The 23,239-nt window shown below is 42.1% G+C and overlaps 1 protein-coding gene and 1 long non-coding RNA gene across 5 annotated transcripts in view; one reads left to right on the top strand and one right to left on the bottom strand.

Annotated features, from left to right (window-relative positions):
* LOC121826443 (disks large homolog 5-like) overlaps window positions 1-23,239 on the top strand; it is a 63,197-nt gene that overhangs the window by 25,553 nt on the left and 14,405 nt on the right. For 2 of the 4 annotated variants that reach the window (XR_013042157.1, XR_013042156.1), the window contains one exon: window positions 11,255-14,881. The gene's annotated coding sequence lies outside the window, so the exon portion shown is untranslated. Of the gene's footprint in view, window positions 1-698; window positions 774-11,254; window positions 14,882-23,239 lie in introns of those variants that run through there. The other 2 variants (XR_013042159.1, XR_013042158.1) reach the window with 2 other exon arrangements.
* LOC143267231 (uncharacterized) lies at window positions 1,298-13,245 on the bottom strand. Its single transcript, XR_013042184.1, has 3 exons — window positions 12,109-13,245; window positions 11,286-11,453; window positions 1,298-2,167 (listed from the first exon to the last, which is right to left on the bottom strand). It is a non-coding gene; the product is annotated as an uncharacterized LOC143267231 (long non-coding RNA).

The following is a 23,239-nucleotide window of genomic DNA, read 5'->3' as shown; positions in this document are numbered from 1 at the left end:
AACAGGATCAGCTCTACTGTGCTGCTCAGTCCAGGTGCAGAACCCACTCTCCTCAGTACTGCAGTGGGTGAGGGGCAGGTCCACTTCTCACTAACGCCGAACCTGGCTGCAACAGGGCCATGGATCCAGACATGCCCCTCAGTTACAGCCCTGGCCCTGATGTCATTATGGTCCTAGTGGGCAACACAGGCTTCTAAGACACATATGTCAAAGATGACTCAGATGTCTTCTGTAAAACCTTTCTCAGGATCAGTCACTTCAGGCCAGGCTGTGAAACTCAAGAATAACCACTCATTTTACATATGGAGGAAAAAATGTCTAACACAGGGAATGATGGACTGTGGAGATCTCTTTGGTGCATTATCTTCAGCAACAATTGTGAATGACATGGTGTCAGCTCCAACACTCAACTGGAGAATGAAATATGATGCTTTTGGATGAGTTCTGTCTGGAAAAACTTGATATCAACAATCTTTCTGGACACATTTCACACCACAAAGAGAGGGCTGAGGACTCAGTCAGCTTGCCAAAGCCATAGATTTTAAACTGTCAGGAAATGTCTTGTTCACTCCATCTCTTCCTCCATGTTGTACTACCCCTCACAGGGGCCACTTGCTGTTGAATGTCAGGGTTCTCAGTAATTCTTGGCTCAGGTATTATGTATCTCAAGCTTATTTTTGATGCTTTCTTTTCTTTAGGAATACTAAGATAACAGACCCAAAGATCTGATTGTGGGTGGATCACCTGGAAGACAGCTGGTATTTTCCTCACTGGTGAGTTCACAGCTCTAAAGGAGTGTCTTCTGAGGAGGAGGCCTTGATTGGAGAGTATAGAATATCATGGGTTCAAGGTATCTGTGGCTTCTTTGGCCTCCTCAATTCTCCCAAGATCTGCTATATGAGAAGGAAAGGCAATCAGAACAAGAAGCAGCCTGGCTGGGTCACATGGCAGAAAAAAAAAATCAAGGCCTATTCACACTGGAAGCCAAGGTCAAGAGCCCCCAGTCTCCCACCAATGCCATCTTTGCTGGGTTTGGGATGCAATGGTGGCTCACTTGCCTGTGAGACTTAGTGCTCCTGCTGCAGCAGCTCTGTCTGCAGGAGGCTCTCATCCTGGGCTATGGCCTGTTCAAACTCAGACGGGAGATGTTCTGATCTAGAGGAGGAAGGCAGTTACGGAACAGGCATGGTGGGAACCTATGTCAGTTATTTGAGCCTGAACCAGCTCTAGTTTGCTGGACAATACAGCGTGACCTTTCAGCTGAGGTCATTCCCTGCATTTCCCAAGAGAACAGGACCACAGTGCACCTGGGTGTTTATTTTTTTCTCAGCTTTTGAGCTAAGAAATACACTGTGCTGGTCAAGAAAATACAGCACATTTCTCCAGTTGTCTAGATACATTTTTTAGGGAAAATAATAACAGTGTAGCAATGTCTGAGAAACAGTTCAGGACAGATAGGCATGGCCTTGATTAGATACCAGGTGAATGTAGACCCTCTAGGGGATCCTAAAAAGTAAAAGCAGTGAAGGATCTGATTATTCCTTCATTATAGAAACCTGCCACAGTTCAATTCCTAAACTTCTTATAACAGAAAAATCTTCTCACAGGAAACAGATTCACATTGCAGAGAACCTGCAATCTTCAGGAGTGTGGTGCATGGAGATCTGTTCAAAATTATGAGCTTCTCTCTAAAGGTGATGTTCTGGAAGGAAAATAAAGTGGCAGGAATACACACTGTGCTGCACAACTAACCTTCCTACTACTAGGCTGAGGACTGCCATAGGATATTCATGGTGAGACACAAGTGACACTGAGAAGATGGCAGAGAGCTCAGATGGGAATAAGGGGTAGACACTCCTCAGAAACGCTAAGGATCAAACATAGTGTTTCCTGGAGAAGTTCTTGTTGACAGGGCAAGTATAATATCCTGAAGTGGTCTTTCCCTGGCTGTGGCTGGGAGCTATTCACATGGTGGGAATCCCAAAAGGACAGAGATCCAGGGACAGGTGACCTACATGGTTCTAAACACTCCTCCCAGCCTGGGCTCCCACCTCATCTCAGAGACACTGAAGTGATGTTGCAGCTTTTTTGCCAAGTCCTCTTGCTGTGTGACCAGCTCCTTCTGCTTCAGCAGGTCCTTCAGTCTTTCATCCAGGCTCTTTTTCTCCTGTTCATTAGAAGATTGTGTTCTCAGTGGAGGCTTGCTTACTCACATGTACACACAGAAATTCATGAACACACACAAGTACATGTGTGCACACATACAAACACATTGTAATGCAGTAACACGTTTAGCTTCACAGTTAATATAACATAAGGAGCAACCACCAGGGATACTAATGAAAAGAAGGTAAACCCGTTGGATGAGAGAAGAACAGAGAGGGCATGAGAGATAGACAGTTCAGTCATTGAAGTGTCTCTCCTGCAACCTAATGCAGAGACAGGTGGCCCTCTGGGGTCCTTGCTCCTTAACTAACTCTGCTGAAGAAGTTCCTCAGGCTGTGCAGTATAGGAATGTTCCCCAGCAAAGGACTACTGGATGGTCGTGGACTACCCCACTGGTCTTTTTCACTGTTTCCAAGTTGCCCCCAAAGTAAGCAACTTCCTTCAAAAGGAGCTCCCTTTACCACATGTTGCCTCAATCAGGACCCAAAGCAAAGAGCTAAAGAAACTAGAAAATCTCCATAACCAGGATCCAAAAGAATCAGTTCCTTCCTGTGAGATGTCTGTGCCAGGGAATTATTTGAGTAACAAATGGCTGACTAAGTCAGTAACAAATTATTTTTTGTATTACTTTATGCTGAACAATATTCCATGGAAGAGCTCAACCACAGTGTACTATTCCACTCAGTGAATGATGGGCATCAGGAGGCTGCTCCCTGGAGTGCTGATAAAACCTTGAAGTACCCTAGCTATGTTGGGACCTGTGGACATCTACTTCATGTTCTAGAATCACTGGGTCACCTGGGGATTGCAATTCAACACTGAAGACTTGTGTGTAGCTTCTCACTGTGCTGTACCATTTTACACTACCAGCAATGTCTGAGGGTCCTCATTTCTCCAAACCCTCCATGAGGCTGATTTTAACTCAAAGGAATCAACTTTGAAGAAAAGCAGTTACTGAATGTTACAGACACAGCACATGGGGAGTCCTATACCCTCAGGAGCCTAAGTGGGGTGCACTGAGACAGCCCCATTCTCACACCACAGCATAGCTAGACAACTTCTGCTGGACTGAGATGCAGTTGAAAGCATACTGCAAGTCAGAATCTCTCAAGAACTAACATCCAGCCCAAGCTCCAAGGGCAAGGTTGACTGAGCCAAGGTTAGGGAAAGGGGAAAAGCAAGTGGTAGCAGGCAATGTGGATGAGGACAAAACAGGATACAGAGAAGACACAGCAAGCCACCTGACCATTGAGTGTGCAGTCACCATTCACCCAGAGCAGACAAGGACATAAACCCTCAGCCAGCCTATCCTGCCTCTCAGACACCTTGATTTGCCACAGTGACCTCCTCCTAAACTTCATGTACCACATTACTTTGGTTTGCTTCCAGGATTTCTGGGCAGATAAATATTTTTTGCCTCTAAAAATACCTGAAAACCATTGAAGTACAGTGGTTTTGTCCCCTTGTTCTAGTGAGCTAGGTGGACATGTGGAAAGTTGGGCAGCAGCATACAATATTTGATGGATGCCAAGTGTGAGGAAAGTTGGTTACATCATCATTAAAGATGAGTAAGTGAACATACAAATATGCAGAAATAAAAACAGAATCCTAGCCCCGCTCAGTCACTGACCTGTTGGTCACCCCTTCCTCCGGGATCTGCAACAAGGGCACAAGATGGAGACCTGAGATAGAGATTTCTGAGTTTCTACCAGGCAAGATAAAATGTGTGAGCCTTCAGGATTCTATTGCAGCCAGGCCTGAACTGAAGTGAGAGGAAAGAGAGAGATGCTGGCCTGACGGGGCCAGGCAGCGGCCCACAGAGTTAGACAGGCATGGCAGGGCGACAAGCAAAGGCAGGTAGGCCTGCAGCAGCAGCTGTCAGAGATAGAGTGGCCTGGCAGAGGCAGGCAGGCCTGGTGCGGAGGCAGGCAGGCCCAGCAGGTGACGGCCTAAACCCAGTCGCAATAAAGAACAGAAACAGAGCTATTTCGGGCTGAAGAGCTAGTGAATACAAGCTTTTAATCAAGAGCTCGGAACAGGGACACCTCTAACCCCAACACCCAGGGAAGAAGCTATTTCCATGGAATGGAACAAGAATGAATCTGAATACTCCGTCTGAGGACAACCCAGGGCCCAGCTGCTGATCTTGCGAAACCCAACAACTTGGAGGTATTGGTGAGACTACCCCACTCAGCTGAAATCCATCTGGGAGAGGATTCAGATCCCTACAGTTTGAAGTCTAAAGAAACAAGATCAGCTGAGGAGTTGATGAATGAACAAAATGTGACCTGGGAACACAGAAGAAGGCGCTGCCAGCCACCAAACCAGATCACCAGAATCACAAATATATACTTCACCAACTGAGATCAGCTGCTCCTGAAGAAACAGCCCAATAGCACCAATTTAACCAAGAACTCCTACTAAACCATGACTAAAAATTAGAACAAGAGAGGCACTCTCAGACACAGACACCACCTGCACTGAGCAGAGGAAGAGATGAGTAGACACCAGTGCAAAAATACAGGCAACAACATAAAGACCTATATGGCAACATCAGAACCTAGTGATTCTACACCTGCAAGACCTGAACATACCAAGGCAGAAGAAACAGAAGAAATCAATCCTAAAAATGACTATAAGAAGATGATAGAAGCCCTTAAAGAAGAAATAAAAAATTCCCTTAAAGAGGAAATGAAAAATTCCCTTAAAGAGGAAATGAAAATCTCCATTAAAGAGGAAATAAAAACTTCCCTTAAAGAGGAAATGAAAAACTCCATTAAAGAGGAAATTAAAATTCCCTTAAAGAGGAAATGAAAAACTCCATTAAAGAGGAAATAAAAACCTCCCTTTAAGAGGAAATGAAAAACTTCATTAAAGAGGAAATAAAAACTTCCCTTAAAGAGGAAATGAAAAACTCCATTAAAGAGGAAATAAAAAAACTCCCTTAAAGAAATGGAAGAAAAAACAAACAAAAAATGGGAAGAAATCAAAGAAAGCCAAGAAAAAGCAATTAAACAAATGAAAGAAACATTCCAAGATCTGAAAAATGAATTTGAGACAATAAAGAAAACACATGCTGAGGGAATGCTGGAAATAGAAATCCTGACTAAATGAACAGGAACTACAGAAACAAGCATAACCAACCAATTGCAAGAGATGGAACAGAGAATCTCTGACACTGAAGACACAATAAAGAAAATAGACTCATCAGTCAAAGAAAACACTAAAGACAAAAAAGTCATAACAAAAAACGTCCAGGAAATTTGGAACACCATGAAAAGACCAAACCAAAGAATAATAGGGATAGAAGAAGGAGAATACCAACTCAAAGGCAAAGAAAATATATTCAACAAAATCATAGAAGAAAACTTTCCTAACCTAAAGAAAGAAATACCTATAAAGATACAAGAACCTTGGAGAATGCCGAATAGGCTGGATCCAAAAAAAAGTCCCCTCTCCACATAATAATCAAAACACTAAACACACAGAACAAAGAAAAATATTAAGAGCTACAAAGGAAAAAGACCAAGTAACATATAAAGATAAACCCATCAGAACAACACCAGACTTCAGAATAGAGACAATGAAAGCTAGAAGATCATGGACAAATCTTATGCAGACATAAAGAGACCACGGATGCCAACCCAGTCTATAATACCCAGCAAAACACTCAATCACCATAGGCAGAGTAAACAAAATATTCTAGGATAAAACCAGATTTAATCAATACCTGTCCACAAACCCAGCCCTACAGAAACACTAGAATGGAAAATCCAACCCAAAGAAGCTAAACACAGCCATGAAAAATCAAGCAATAGATAATCCCACACCAACATACCCCAAAGAAGGACAACACAACACATCCACAAAAATTAACAGGAATTAACAATCACTGGTCATTAATATCCATCAATATCAATGGTCTCAACTCACCTATAAAAAGACACAGGCTAACAGAATGGATAAGAAAACAGAACCCATCCATCTGCTATATACAAGAAACACACCTTAACTTCAAAGACAGATACTACCTGTGAGTAAAGGGCTGGCTGGGAAAAGGCTTTCCAAGAAAATGGACCTAAGAAACAAGCTGGTGTAGCTATCCTAATATCTAATAAAATAGACTTCAAACTAAAATCAATCCAAAGAGATCAGGATGGACATTACATATTTATCACAGGAAAAATCCACCAAGATGAAGTCTCGATTCTAAACATTTATGCTCCAAATACAAAAGCACCCACATTCATAAAAGAAACACTACTAAAGTTTAAAATGCACATCAAACCCCACACATGAGTAGTGGGAGATTTTAACACACCACTATCACCAGAAGACAGATCTACCAGACTGAAACTTAACAAAGAAATAAAGGACCTAACAGATGCTATGTCTCAAATGGATTTAATAGATATCTACAAAACATTCCATCCTAACAAAAAAGAATATGCCTTCTTCTGAGCACCCCATGGAACCTTCTCAAAATTGACCACATGCTTGGACACAAAACAAATCTCAACAGATACAAAAAAAATTGGAATAACCTCCTGTATCTTATCAGACTACCATGGCTTAAAGTTAGACCTCAACAAAAACAAAAATTATAGAAAACACACAAACTCATTGAAACTGAATAATGCCCACCTGAAACATCAATGGGTCAAGGAAAAATAAAGAAAGAAATTAAAGATTTCCTAGAATTCAATGAAAATGAAAGTACAACATACCCAAACTTATGGGACACTATGAAAGCAGTGCTAAGAGGAAAATTCATAGCTCTAAATGCACACATAAAGAAGATGGAGCAATCCCATATCAATGAATTAACAGCACAACTGGAAGCTCTAGAACAAAAAGAAACAAACTCACCCAGGATAAATAAACGCCAGGAAATGATCAAATTGAGAGCTGAAATCAACGAAATAGAAAACAAGAGAACAATACAAAAAATCATGAAACACAGAGTTGGTTCTTTGAAAAAAATCAACAAGATAGGCAAACCCCTAGCCAAATTAACCAAAAGGTAAAGAGAGAGCACCCAAATTAACAAAATAAGAAATGAAAAGGGAGACATAACAACAGACAATGAGAAAATCCAGAGAATCATCAGATCATACTTCAAAAACATGTACTCCACAAAAATGGAAAACCATGAAGAAATGGACAGTTTTCTGGATAAATACCACATACCAAAATTAAATCAAGAGCAGATAAACCATTTAAATACACCAATAACCCCTAAAGAAATAGAAACAGTCATCAAAAGTCTCCCAAACAAAAAAAGTTCAGGACCAGATGGTTTCAGTGCAGAATTCTACCAGACTTTCAAAGAAGAACTAATACCAATACTCTTCAAAGTGTTCCACACAATAGAAACAGAAGGAACACTACCAAACTCTTTTTAGGAGGCTACAATTACCCTGATACCCAAACCACACAAAGATGCAACAAAGAAAGAGAACTACAGACCAATCTCCCTCATGAACATTGATGCAAAAATGCTCAAAATATAAGTAACCTGAATCCAAGAATACATCAAAACAATTATCCATCACGACCAAGTAGGATTCATCCCAGGGATGCAAGGATGGTTCAACAAACAAAAATCAGTCAATGTAATACATAATATAAACAAAATGAAAGAAAAAAACACATGATCATCTCCTTAGATGCTGAAAAAGCCTTTGACAAAATCCAACACCCTTCATGATAAAGGTCTTAGAAAGATCAGGAATACAAGGAACATTTCTAAACATAATAAAGGCAATTTATAGCAAGCCAACAGCAAATATCAAATTAAATGGAGAGAAACTCAAAGCGATACCACTAAATTCAGGAACATGACAAGGCTGTCCACTCTCCCCATATTTATTCAATATAGTACTAGAAGTTCTAGCTAGAGCAATAAGACAACAAAAGAAGATCAAAGGGATACAAATTGGCAAGGAAGAAGTCAAACTTTCACTATTTGCAGATGATATGATAGTATACATAATTGACCCCAAAAACTCTCCCAAGGAACTACTACAGCTGAGAAACTCCTTCAGTAAAGTGGCAGGATACAAGATTAACGCAAAAAAATCAGTAGCCCTCCTATACACAAATGAAAAAAGGGCTGAGAAAGAAGTCAGAGAAACATCACCCTTTACAATAGCCACAAATAATATAAAATACCTTGGGATAACACTAACTAAACAAGTGAAGGACCTTTTTGATAAGAACTTTAAAGCTCTAAAGAAAGAAATTGAAGAAGATATCAGAAAATGGAAGGATCTCCCATGCTCATGGATAGGTAGGATTAACATAGTAAAAATGGCAATCTTACCAAAAGCAATCTACAGATTCAATGCAATCCCCATTAAAATCCTAACACAATTCTTCACAGACTTGGAAAGAAAAATACTCCACTTCATATGGAAAAAACAAAAGACCCGGGATAGCTAAAAGAATCCCATATGATAAAGCAACCTTTGGAGGCATCACCATCCCTGACCTCAAACTCTACTATAGAGCTATAGTAATAAAAACAGCTGGGTATCGGTATAAATATGGTACCAATGGAATAGAATTGAAGACCCTAACATTAATCCATGTACATAAGAACACCTGGTTTTTGACAAAGGAGCCAAAACTATACAATGGAAAAAAGGAAGTATCTTCAACAATTGGTGCTGGCATAACTGGATCTCAATATGTAAAAGATTACAAATAGAACCATATCTGTCACCATGCACAAAACTCAAGTCCAAGTGGATCAAAGACCTGAACATAAATCCAGTTACACTAAACTTAATAGAAAAGAAAATAGGAAGCACTCTTGAACGCATTGGCACCGGAGACCATTTCCTAAATAAAACACCAACAGCACAGACCCTGAGCACAACAATTAATCAAAGGGACCTCTCAAAATTGAGAAGTTTTTGCAGGGCAAAAGACACAGTCAATAAGACAAAAAGACAGCCAACAGAATGGGAAAAAAATCTTTACCAACCCCACATCTGACAGAGGACTGATCTCTGAGATACCACCTTATACCTGTCAGAATAGCTACGACCAAAAACACCAATGACAGTCAATGTTGGAGAGGATATGGAGCAAAGGGAACATTCCTCCACTGTTGGTGGGAATGTAAGCTTGTACAACCACTGTGGAAATCAGTATGGCGGTTTCTCAGAAAATTAGGAAGCGAACTACCTCAAGACCCAGCCATCCCACTCTTGGCCATATACCCAAGGAATGCTGATTCATACCATAAAGATACATGCTCAGCTATGTTCATAGCAGCACTATTTGTAATAGCCAGAAACTGGAAACAACCTAGATGGCTGTCAATAGAAGAATGGATGAAAAAAATGTGGTACATATACACAATGGGGTACTACTCAGCAGAAAAAAAAACAATGAAAGGATGAAATTTGCAGGCAAATAGATGGAACTAGAAAAAATCATTTTGAGTGATGTAACCCAAACCCAGAAAGACAGTTATGGTATGTACTCACTCATAAGTGGATTCTAGATATAAAATAAAAAACAATCAGACCACAACCCATAGAACCATGGAGGCTATATTTAGCATGGAGGTACCTAGGATGACTGTGGCTTATAATAAATTTTGGTTTTACTCAATTACTGAAAAAAAAATAGCCAAACAAATGGAAACACATGAACTATGAACCAAAGGCTGAGGGGCCCCCAGCAAGATCAGGTACTCTGAATAGGTGAGACAGTTGATTGGCTTGATCTGTTTGGGAGACATCTAGGCAGTGGGACTGAGTCCTGTGCTCATTGCATGAGTTGGCTTTTTGAAACCTGGGGCTTATGCAGGGACTCTTGGCTCAGTCTGGGAGGAGGGGACTGGACCTGCCTGGACTGAGTCTACCAGGTTGATCTCAGTCCTCAGGGGAGGCTTTGTACTGGAGGAGGTGGGAATGTTGGGTGGGCTGGGTAGAAGGGAAGGGCGTGGGAGGGGGGAGAACAGGGGAACCCGAGGCTGATATGTAGAACTGAATGATATCGTAAAATAAAAGGAAAAAATTAAAAAAAGAAATAAATACATATCCTGTGCTCAAAAAAAAAAAACCAAGAGAGTTTAAAATCCACAGTACAAACACACACTTGGACCTATAAGCACTTATACTCACAAACACACACAAATACTTATCCCTATACATACAGGAAACCTGGACACACACACATACATATACATTCATCCACACATGATCACATACACACAGAAAGGAACACTACTGTGCAAGCAATAGACATTATTCACACAAACACACACACACACAGAGGAGAAGTTCACACACACACATACACACAGACATGCACAGAAAAGCATCACACACACATACACACACACACACACACATACACACACACACACAAATATGTGCTGAACCTAGAATGGTCAGTGAGAAGACTGCTATACCTTTTCTGATGTAAGGTAAGGTCGTGGGTCCTCTATGCTGTCTACAAGGCTCTTAGAGCCAGCAAGGCACTGCTACCTGCACTTACTTTTCCTTGAACGAAATTTATCCATCACAAAACCCTCTGACACCACAGGTTCCAAGTTCACCTGTCACAGTCTCTTCACTAAACTCATCCTGGCTCCTCCACAGTTGACCTTGATAACCCAAGAGAAAGAAAGTGACCCATGGTCAATACCCAGGAACTTTTCAACAGATGACAGTGCATATGGTATGAATTCAGGCCAATGTCAGTCAGGAGGCCAGTGACATCATCTGCACTGCTTTTCAGGAACCCAGCACTCTGCACAACTATGAGAGGGAATCTGTTCTGAGACACAGCCATGCACATGATATAGTCAGCAACACAATGTCAGCAAGGCCTCTGATCACAATGACATGTAGGTGTGTGATATGTGACTTACCCTGCTCTCTCAAAGTACTGCAGGTTCTAGCAGAGCAGGAGGGTTTGCTTGCCAATTATCCAGATTCTTGCAAGAGGCTAACTCTCCAGAAAGACTCAGGAATGATCACAGAAATCAACACTTGGTGGGTATGTAGGTGGGAGTCTGAATGAGTGTGGATGGTATATGAGTGTCTCTTTGTTTATGGTTGCACAGGTGGGCACCTGCCATCGCTGTCTCAGCCTACCTGCTGCTGCTCAGCAGAAGGGTCACAGATCATCTCATGGGCCTCCATCAGTAGCCTCTTCAACTCCTCATAGGACTCTTTCAGTTCAATCTGCTCCTTCTACAGCAGTCTGTTCTTGAGTCTCAACACATGTACATTCTCCTTCAGCTGAGTCCAATCTTGGAGGATCTGGCCATGGAGGGAAATGAAAATCCACTGAAACACGTTGAGTCCCAGCCAGCCTCCATTTGCCCTTCCTACGTTCAAGTATCACCAGTGCTGAAAAGTCCCAGACTCACAGACAGCCCACAAATAGCCAAGTCAGCATCACTTAGATACAGGTCAAATCCATAGAGTAATCAAATTCCAGAAACATTCAAAATACTTCTGAAAACCCTGATGCCAAAAGGGATCCAGTGCCTCTGAGAACAGCATGCAGTCCACACCTGTTAACTGTTCATGATACTGGGAAAGCAGCAGCAGATAGAGGGAAAACCCTCTCAAAAGGAGGTAAAAAGCCCCAACCAGAATCAGTTCGGTCTATGGCTACCATGGAAACCAGCTCTGTGAAGCCCTGGTCAGAGCTCCAGAGGTACTAGGATACCTGACACTCTCTTCATGGTGTAAACCCTTTTTCTGTCAAGGGTATCCCAAGGATGACAGGACATCTCTTGGAGGGACACAGCATCTTTTCACACTTAGCAAAACTGAGTCCAAGTGGCACAAGGCCAACGACCACATGTCAGACTGCTTGCTAAGAGGCAGACAGGCAAGAACCAGAGCCCTTACTTTGGGTGAAAGAGAAAGATGAATCAGTCCCTCCCATGACAAATCAGGCATATACCTGTAGGATACATTTTCCTCAATCAGCTGTTTGACCTTGTTCACACCATCACTGATCTCCATGGGCATTTTCTGCAAGTCCGACATCACCTGTTTATTCTCCTTTTTCAGCATCCGAAAAGAATTCAGCCTGTGGTAGGGCATGGCCCCAGGAGAAAAGGAACCTATGAACACAGGCCACAAGGATCATATGGAATCAGGCTATGCTCTGGATTCCTCAGTGCCATGGAAGCCACAGCCTGGCACTTATACACTGGGACCTCCTGGTGCTTATTAAACTTCCTATCATTGTCTTCAGGCCAGAAGAAGAAGGTTGTTCAAGAGAGTTATCCAGAGCTGCATGAGCACCCTCAGTGGACTTGGAGCTATAGATGATCTAAGCAGATCCCAGGAGTCTGTGCCGCATATCTGGTGCCACCAGAAATCTATAGTGACATTTTTCTTGTCTTTACCACAGAGATTCTCATGTATGGCTGCCTATTGCTACTCAGAGGACCATAGCATACACTGAGTAGTTCCAGGGAGGAGTGCCAACTTCAGGAAGGCTTTATAAACTTTATAAAGTATTCCAAAGTTCCACCAAAGTGAAAACAGTATCCAAGATGTGAGCTTCTCAAAGTGAAGCTCCCTTGAACTCAATGTATCTTCCCCAGGTCCTTTGATTTCTCCATTCTTACCAGTGAGACCTAGGGTCAGTTTCCTTCTGCCTTGCTCTGGTATCACCACAAAATCCATTCTCTCTCCCAAGTAGATGCCTAAGTCTTCACAACATGTTTATAGGCAAACTGTATAGGTATTAAACAAACATCCTAAAGGCACTTGGTGTTGATACAAAACTATTGACATCACAGGGGATTCCAAGACCTCTGCTCTCCAGGATACAATAGAATTGCCAGAGAAGGGACTCCTGATGTCACACAGAACTGCCTTTGCCTCCTGGCTCATAAATTCTCCCTGAACTGACCAGAAGCTGAGATTTCTTTTCCAGGAGTCTCTGCTGTGACACACGTGAAGCCATTCAGTACCTCCTCCTTCTAAAGCTGGGAAATTTTCTGTTTCCTTAGAATCTTTTCACTATTTTACCCATGGAGAGTTGAACACTCACTTTATAAGCACTGCCCAAGAATGGCACTTCCTCTCCTTAACATCCATACTCAATAATATGAGAAATAAAGCATGCCAAGGAATTAGATTAGGATGAGGTGGAGGAGGAGGGTTGAGTTCTCTGAAATGAGCAAGCACCTGAGGAATGCTTAGGTTACGGGAAAGTGACTACTGAGAATTTCTAAGTGAGCTGAGACTGTTATGATACCCAAACTGTTCTAGAATGTCCTTTCTATGTGCCTGGTGTATTATCAGGCCTCTAGAGTAACAGAAGTTATAAAAATGAATCTTTATATTAAAAGGGGATTTGTTAGAATGGCTTACAGCCTGTGCCTTAGCTAATCCGACAATGGCTGGAAATGAATGGGAAGTTCAAGAATCCAGTAGTTTCTCAGTCCTAAACACTGGATGTCTCAGTTGTCTCTGATATTATGCTGTAATCTAAAAGTAATAGGTTCTAATGTCAGTGAAGAAATGGATGTGCTAACAAGGTGAGAGCAAGCAGAGGAAGAGTAGAAGCCTCCTTCTTCCGTGTCCTTCTATAGGCTTCCAGCAAAAAGAATGGTTCAAATTACATCTAGATGAAAGATCTAGTGTGACTTCATTCCTCAACGTTCCACAATAAAGTAGTTCTTCCTACTTTATGCAGAAATAGACCACAGGTGTTCCCTCTATTTTGGGGTTATATTATTCCCAGATGTCATCATGTTGACAACTAAAATTAGCCATCAAAGTCTTAATTCTATCTACTAACATTCTTGAGCAAATGGCTGCATCAGAGATTGAAAGGAAGGAGTGGCAATAATCAACAGACACATGGGAATCAGCTGTAGATCTCATGGTCATGATGACTCTCAGTGGCTGCATTATGGCCATGCATGGCTAAATTAGGATGATATACCAGTCTGTGGTTTCTTGAGTAAGAGGAGAACAGCTAGAAACCCAGTACTTTAAGAATCTGGTCTTTCTCTATAATTGAAGATTAAGCATTCAAATAATTATTTTTTGTTTGATAGTAACTGTGGTTAAAAAAAAGTGTCCATAGGTAAAAAAAATGGTTGCTCTTTAAAGAAAAAGAGAAAGGCCTAAAACAACAGCACATTGGACCTGTAATACAGAGGATGGTGTCTCGGGTCATGTGAATATTGACTTCAACACCTCCAGACCATGTGTTGCTTACTCCATACATCCTATGATATGGAAAAAAATCCTGCTTCCTAAATCAAGAAGGACTGGGATGACGACTGTGTGGTCTTCATTGTCATCAGCAGCTAGATGACTCCTATTGATTTCAGAGAAAAAAGGATTCATTTAGATTTGAAATTTCCCTGGGGTCATACAAGTGGGATTTCAGATAACAGCACCAATATACAAATTCTATTCCTGAGATGACACCTGTAGTTGGTAGCTGTTCCAGCTTTGATCTGGAAGTACCACACTCACTGAGGCTTCGGAAACTGTCACACCTAAAAGGCAGAGTGAGAGAGGACACATGAAGACCCCAGCTCCAGATGGGCTGGCTCTCTTGGTTAATGGACCCTGAATGCTGGAGGTAGACCAAGCAGAGTTCTCCCAAGTACACAGCCAGACTATGCTACACCTTTCCCAGACCCTGTAACCTATCCCTTCACTTGTTAATTACCCCAGAAAATAAACCTCACTTTTAACTACATGGACTTGCTTTAATATTTTAAACAATGGACATCATTGACACCACCATGACGAACACTGGCACTGCAGTGTGTGTCACCAAGAAAACTGGCACTGGACAACATGCCTGGTGCTGCTTCAGAAACTTGAAACATATATAATTCTGAAAATGGGATGGAGCCTTCCCCAAACCATCAAGCAGAATGGACTCCTCTGTTTCTTTAGAATATAATCTCTGGCAGATGACTGACTCAGGCTTATATTAGGATCTAGCCTCTGTAGGAAGGGGCAGGACCTGTGAGGGAACTTTTCCACCATAACACTTCAGGGAAGGTCAAACCTGCTGGCAGCCAACAGCTACTCCAAATGTCCTTGCCACAGTATCAAAAACCATGGCTAGGCATGTGTCTCCATCCCTAACGCAGTCCCCTGACTCTGGAAGGCATAAGCCAGCCCAGCCATGTAGATTTGAAGAACAGTGTCAGCTCATATCTGATGTGATGCAGGTAAGTCCTGTTGTGCCTAGAACTTAGCAGCACCAAGTCCTGATCACTCTTCCCCAGGACCAAAGCATCTGAATATCTGAGTTTGTGGTAGATGGCCAGGTGAGTTTCCCTCCCTTCTTATTGGTGTCAGATTCCCATGGAAACTATAGGAATCCACTAGGATGAAGAGCAGCAACACCCTACCCAGAGAGGAACAGCTCGTTAGTCCATCTGTTCCTCCTGACCCTCTTTGTCAGTCTGAATGAAATGAAGGTGTTCCCAGAAAGGCAGCTGCAGGCTGAATAATTCATGGCTCTCCTAAACTCACCATCAGAGACTCTTGAATCTAGGTCTGTTCTTAAGAAGCCCTGAGAAGCAGAATAGCCCCATTGTTTACCAGAAGCTCCCAGATGCTGAGCCCCATACTGGAAGGCCCAGCTTAAGTTCACCTCCTCCATGAAGCTCCCAATCCCCTGCTCAGGACTCACTGTGCCTTCTCCAAAACCATTTATTTCTCCAGGCTTAACACTAAGACCAAAGGCCAGCTTCCTTCTGCCTTCCTCTGGTCACTCCATGTTCTCTATTCTCTCTCCCAAGCAGCCAGTTCAATCTTGCTAACGTGTCTATGGGCACTGAACGAATACCCCACAGGCATGTGGTGTTGCCACAACACTGGTAACATCATAGAAAGTATCAAGGGCTCTACAGGATAAGATAGAATTTCAGAGAAAGTATACTAGGGTCACCTCCACAGCCCTCACCTTCCTACTAACTAGTTCTTCTGCAATGCACAAAAAGCCATATTGACCTTCTCAGGAGCCTTTCCAGAAACATATGGAAACAGCTTCAGTACATCGTCTTTACAAAGCCAGTGATCTCTCTCTCTGCTTCATTAGAATATTTTTACTACTTCAAATATAAGAATTTGACGTCTCTATTCCAAACACATCTGGTGAAATGGCTCATCACTTCTTCAGATCTCTAATTAATACATGAGAAATAAAGGTTGCTATGGTATTAGGTCAGGATGGTGTGGAGGAAACATCAGTCCCCAGATGTAAACAAGCACATTGTGGAGAATCCCCAAGCCTATTAAAGTATGCAGATGTGGTGGAAGATTGTGGGTATCCTGTCAGAACAAAAATAAGTCCCATAATCAATGAGGAGAATTACCCCGAATCATCAGCAGAATACATTCTAGCCCTCATAAAATACCAAAAGGTGATCAACTAGTGACATGTCTGCCTGGGGATTCTAAGAACCAGAGTTCCCCAGGGAGCCCTCAGACAGAAGAGCAAACACTCCCACAAGTGTAAGGCTCCATTCCTGCACTGGGGTTTGAGGAAAGATGAATGGCTAGTGAGAGGCTACACACAGATATGCAAAGGCATTTGCTGAAAATCAAATGTGTCATAGTCGTGGGGATAGTATGTAGTGTGTCACTGCGGTGGTGCTAACCCCAGAGATACACAAAAGCCAAATTCTTTCATTGGAGCCACCTGTGACAATGCACATGCCCTTAGGAAAGGTGAAACAGCCAGCTTAAATCACAACATCCATCAGAGCATGAGAGAATAGGAAAAGGATACAAGAGGACAGATTATTAGGCCTCCTTTACCATAGACCTTTCCCAGAGCCCCACTTCACACTTTTCAATTTACTGACAGTCCTGAAATGAAGAACTAGCACCATGTTTGTTCTGGATTGAAAATTCACCAGAAGTCTGGACTGTGGCTTCACAAGTGTACTTGGTGGATCCCAGAACAAATGAGTGTTGTGAGGAAAACTGTGTCCTTTCAGATGTTATATCACACTGACAAGTCATGCTAGACAAGGTGAGCTATCTCAGTAATGCCCAATTCTAGAAGTCAAAGCACAGCACCATCCCTCTACACTACCACATCTCAATTAATTCTTACACACTGAAGGATACACAGAAAGCGACAGACAGAAGAGACTTTGCCCAGGCAGGTTCTGAAAGCCCAGACTTGAGTCTCCCCCATGTGGATGTCAGTTTCCCATCTCTCTATAGGGAGTGGATATCTTAGAAGTCAGTTATTTATCTCTGTTTCCCTGCACAAGCAGACTCAGTGCACAGCCTCTTAAGGCTTACTCACGCTGTAAAGGATGCTCCTTGGCTGCAGAGCCATCAGCCATGTGCTTTCAGATGCATGGTGGTAATTGCTACTGTTATAATCACTTGGGTAGTGTTGGGATGCCCAAGTCACTTGCTCTATGCTTTAGAGTCTCATGTTAATGGAAAAGCCATTCAGGGACAAAACATAGTCACCAGATTCACAAAGCCATCCTCACTGACAGTCCAGGACTCCCACAGCTGGCAAGATGGTGACAGTCTCACTCCAGGTCCACTGAATCTAACTGCTGTCAGGCTGAACTGGAGACCTGTGTGCCATCAACAGCTCGTAATTCAGAAACCTCAAGGGTCAATGGAAGACAGCAGCACTTGGGGAATCCTGTCATACAAGTGATTGTGATGTCAAGTATGAGAACCTCAAGGTTTTCCAAAGTACTCTCCTTTCCCTATTATCACTGGCACATAACTAAAGGACTCCAGTGGCAGTGAAAACTAATCATGGTACAGAAATCTCATTAATTTCTCTGTGCCTCCATCCCAGAAGTTCCCAGTTCTTTAGTCCTAGCCCTGGAAAGCTGAGTCGCACCACATCCAGAAAGCTCCCCAGCCCCTTCCAAAACTTACTGCCTCTTCCCCAGGACCATTTTCTCCATGTTTTCCAGGGAGACCCAGGACCAGATTCCTTCTGCCTCACTCTGGTCTCTCCGTGCTGTCCATTCTCTCTCCTAAACAGACCTCTGTGTCTGGATAACATGTCTAGAGGCCAAGCTTGTGGTCACTGAACAAATGACATCAAGGCAGTCAGTGTTGCTACAACACTAGTGACATCACTGGGGATTCCAAGAGCTGTCCAGGATACAAGAGAATGCCCAGCAAATGGTCTGCTGATGTCATGGGGCATACCCTTTGCCTCTTTGCTAATTAATTCTCCATGAACTGACCGGAAGCTGTGGATTCCTTTTCAGGAGTCTCTCCTGTGACACAGGGGAAGTCATTCAGCACCCACTCCTTCCAAAGCTAGAGATTTCTCTCTGCTTCATAAGATTTTTTTCAGTAATTCACCCATGGGGAGTTGAACACTCACTTTACAAACCCTGCCTAAAATTGGCACTTACCCTCCTCATATCCATACCCGATAATATGAAAAATAAAGCATGCCAAGTAATTCGGTCATGATCATCGAGGAGGAGGGTTGAGTTCTCTGAAGTGAGCAAGCACCTGGGGAAAACTATGGTTTAGGTGACTATTGGGAATTTGTAAGTGAGCTCAGACTGTTATGAGACCCTAACTACTCTAGAATGTCCTCTCTACAAGCCTGGTGTCTTAGCCAGCATGCTCCAGAAGTAATACAACGATTCTCTATGGAAAGGGTTTGTTAGAATGGCTTACAGGCCGTGCTCTATCTAATCCAACAATATCTGGCTGTGACTGGAAAGCCCAATAATGCAGTAGATGCTCACTCCACAACACTGGATGTCTCAGCTGGTCTGCAGTATATGCTGGAATCTTAAAGAAGTAGGCTTTAATGCCAGTCAAGGAATGGTTGGGCTAATAAGGCCAGTCAAGGAATGGTTGTGCTAACAAGTTAAGAGCAAGCAGTGATATGTAATATGATTCTTTTTTTTTTTTTTTGAAAAAAGAAAACAAATTTATTGGGATCAAAGATATAAATTCTCCAAATCCTTTTGCATTTGTAGACTTTCACCACAATCTATATTAACTTTAAAAACTACAGAATATATATGTATATATATATATGAACAAGCAAGTATCAATTATAGCATCCAGAATTAACTGCTATTAATAATTCAATGTATACACTTTTAAAATTCTACTATACATACTCCTTACCAAAATAATAATGTATTATACAATGTGTTAATATTACAGTATACAAATATTTCCTGTATCAATATTACATTTCCAAATTTTACTTTCTATTTTCTTAATCGGGTTCCACTGTAAATACCCACTAGAGTGCATTTGAATCATCCTTTTTTTTTAGCCCAGACAACTTCAGCTTTTCTCAATCACTTGTCCAGTGAACACTTATTATATTATTCGATGTTCTAGAGCTTGGCTATAGTGGTAAGCATACAGATAAGGGGCCTTCCCTCATAAAGTTTACATTAGAAATCTGTGTCAATCACTTGCTCTCGTTTGGCTGCAATGGGTCGATGCTTACCTGCACAGAGACTACATCCCCTTTTGTTGTGGTATCCTTCCTGAAGGGAAGGCTGCTACTCTGCCCCATCTATAAGCCTGAGAGCTGAGTAGAGTTGCTGTGCTGTAAGAGTTGCCTAAACTCCCTTTGTAATCAATCACCAGGGCTTTGATCCCCGGCTAGTGCTGAACTCTGGGAATTTTGATTGCTTACTACTTTCCAGAAACTGTTAGGATCAAATTTGCCATGATTAGCATTTCCTTTAAAGTCAACTAACTTTGAATTTTAGCAGGCATTTGATTCACTTCCTGCTTGTATTTCTCAACACTTAATAATGCCTTTCTCTAAACTGAACTGGAGCTCTTTCTGCATCCTCATTCTTCTATATAATCTTCACTGTATTTACAAATAAGTTGCCTATATCTGCAGTCACCTTTATTCTTATTAAAAACCCTTATTTCTTTGTAAAAAAACCAAAACAAAAAAACCCCACAAAAACAAACAAACAAACAAACAAACAAACAAAAAACCACCTACCAAGCTCTTTCATGCCACCACCTTTTTCCCATCACCATTATCTTAAGTTTGGATGAAGAATGGTACTTAGCATGGCCATTGCTACATTTGCCCTACAGCTTGTCTTACCAGCCCCTGAGCATGAGTTCTGTTTAATGTGTATAGTTGTATTTATAAATTTCTTGAAGAATTATACTTTCTATGTCCAGTTTTAATATATTAAGGGCTGTTATGTTGGATATAACACCTTACTCATATTTTTTTATTTTATTTTACAACACCATTCAGTTCAACATAATAGTCACAGATTCCCCTGTTCTCCCCGTCTCGCCCCCCTTCCCCTCCTCCCAGCCCACCGCCCATTCCCACCTCCTCCAGATCAAGGTCTCCCCCGAGGACCGGGATCGACCTGGTAGACTCAACCAGGCAGGTCCATTCTCCCCCTCCCAGACTGAGCCAAGTGTCCCTGCATAAGTCCCAGGATTCAAACAGCCAACTCATGCAATGAGCCCAGGACCGGCACCAACGCAACAGCTGCCTCCCAAACAGATCAAGCCAAATGACTGTCTCAACCATTCAGGGGAGCTGATCCAGTTGGGGGCCCCTCAGCCTTTGGTTCATAGATCCTGTGCTTCCATTCATTTGGTTATTTGTCCCTGTGCTTTATTCAACCTTGGCTTCAACAATTCTCGCTCATATAAACCCTCTTCTTTCTCACTAATTATACTCCCATTGCTCCACCAGGGGCCCAGCCATGGATGTCTGCATCCAGATTCCTCAGTCCTTGGATGGGGTTTATGGCACAACTATCAGGGTGTCTGGCATTCCCATCACCAGAGTAGGTCAGTTCCTGCCATCTCTCGACCATTGCCAGCAGTCTTTTGCGGGGGTATCTTTGTGGATCTCCATGGGCCTCCCTAGCTCTCTGCTTCCTCCCCTTCTCATGTGGTCTTCATTTACCATGGTCTCCTATTCCTTGTTCTCCCTCTCTTTTCTTGATCCAGCTGGGATCTCCCACTCTCTTTCCCTCGACCGTCGCCCTTCATTGTTCCCACTCATGACCAGGCTGTTCATGTAGATCTCGTCCATTTCTCCGTGTCTTTTTTTGGGGGTCCCGTTTTCCAGGTAGCCTCACTGGTGATGTGAGTAGCAGTCCAGTCATCCTTGTTCCACATTTAGCATCTTCCTATGAGTGAGTACATACCATACTTGTCTTTCTGAGTCTGGGTTACCTCACTCAGGATGATTTTTTTCTAGATCCATTCATTTGCCTGCAAACCTCATGATGTCATTGTTTTTCTCTGCTGAGTAGTATTCCATTGTGTATATGTGCCACAATTTATTTATCCATTCTTCAGTTGAAGGGCATCTAGGTTGTTTCCAGGTTTTGGCTATTACAAACAATGCTGATATGAACATAGCTGAGCAAGTGCTCTTGTGGTATGATTGAGCATTTCTTGGGTATATGCCCAAGAATGGTATATCTGTATCTTGGGGGAGATTGATTCCCAATTTTCTAAGAAAGCGCCATATTGATTTCCAAAGTGGTTGTACAAGCTTGCATTCCCACCGGCAGTGGAGGAGAGTTCCCCTAGTTCCACATCCTCTCCAGCATAAAGTGTCTTAAGTGTTTTTGATCTTAGCCACTCTGACAGGCATAAGGTGGTTATCTCAGAGTTGTTTTGATTTGCATTTCCCTGATGATTAGGGATGTTGAGCAATTCCTTAAGTGTCTTTCAGCCATTTGGGTTTCCTCTGTTGAGAATTCTCTGTTTAGTTCTAAAGCCCATTTCTCAATTGGACTGTTGGTCGTTTTGATGTCTAATTTCTTGAGTTCCTTATATATTCTGGATATCAGTCCTCTGTCACATGTGGGGTTGGTGAAGATCTTTTCCCATTCTGTAGGCTGTCGCTTTGCCTTGTTGACCGTATCCTTTGCTCTACAAAAGCTTCTCAGTTTCAAGAGGTCCCATTGATTGATTGTTTGTCTCAGTGTCTGCGCTACTGGTGTTATATTTAGGAAGTGATCTCCTATGCCAATGCGTTCAAGACTACTTCCTACTTTCTCTTCTAGCAGGTTCAGAGTAGCTGGATTTATGTTGAGGTCTTTGATCCACTTGGACTTAAGTTTTGTGCACAGTGACAGATATGGATCTATTTGCAGCCTTCTACACGTTGATATCCAGTTATGCCAGCACCATTTGTTGAAGATGCTTTCTTTTTTCCATTGTACACTTTTGGCTTCTTTGTCAAAAATTATATGTCCATAGGTGTGTGGGTTAATGTCAGGGTCTTCAATTCGATTCCATTGGTCCACATGTCGGTTTTTATGCCAATACCAAGCTGTTTTTATTACTGTAGCTCTATAGTAGAGCTTGAAGTCAGGGATTGTGATGCCTCCAGAAGTTGTTTTATTGTACAGATTTCTTTTAGCTATCCTGGGTTTTTTGTTTTTCCATATGAAGTTGAGTATTATTCTTTCCAGGTCTGTGAAGAATTGTGTTGGTATTTTGATGGGGATTGCATTGAATCTGTAAATTGCTTTTGGTAAGATTGCCATTTTTACTATGTTAACCCTGCCTATCCATGAGCATGGGAGATCTTTCCATTTTCTGACATCATCTTCAATTTCTTTTTTCAGGGACTTAAAGTTCTTGTCATATAGGTCCTTCACTTGCTTGGTTAGTGTTACCCCAAGGTTATTATGTCACTTTTGGCTATTGTAAAGGGTGATGTATCTCTGATTGCCTTCTTAGCTTCTTTGTCCATTGTGTATAGGAGGGCTACTGATTTTTTTTAGTTGATCTTGTATCCTGCTATGTTGCTGAAGGTGTTTATAAGCTTTATCAATTCCTGGGTGGAATCTTTGGGGTCACTCAAGTATACTATCATGTCATCTGCAAATAGGGAAAGCTTGACTTCTTCCTTTCCAATTTGAATCCCCTTAATCTCCTTATGTTGTCTTATTGCTCTGGCTAGAACTTCAAGTACTACATTGAATAAGTATGGGGAGAGTGGACAGCCTTGCCTCATTCCTGATTTTAGTGGAATTGCTTTGAGTTTCTTTCCATTTAATTTGATGTTGCCTGTTGGTTTGCTATATATTGCCTTTATTATG

The sequence above is a fragment of the Peromyscus maniculatus genome, chromosome 9, assembly GCF_049852395.1.
Source record: "Peromyscus maniculatus bairdii isolate BWxNUB_F1_BW_parent chromosome 9, HU_Pman_BW_mat_3.1, whole genome shotgun sequence".
Taxonomy (NCBI): Eukaryota; Metazoa; Chordata; class Mammalia; order Rodentia; family Cricetidae; genus Peromyscus; species Peromyscus maniculatus.
This window is presented reverse-complemented; position numbering and strand designations above follow the sequence as displayed.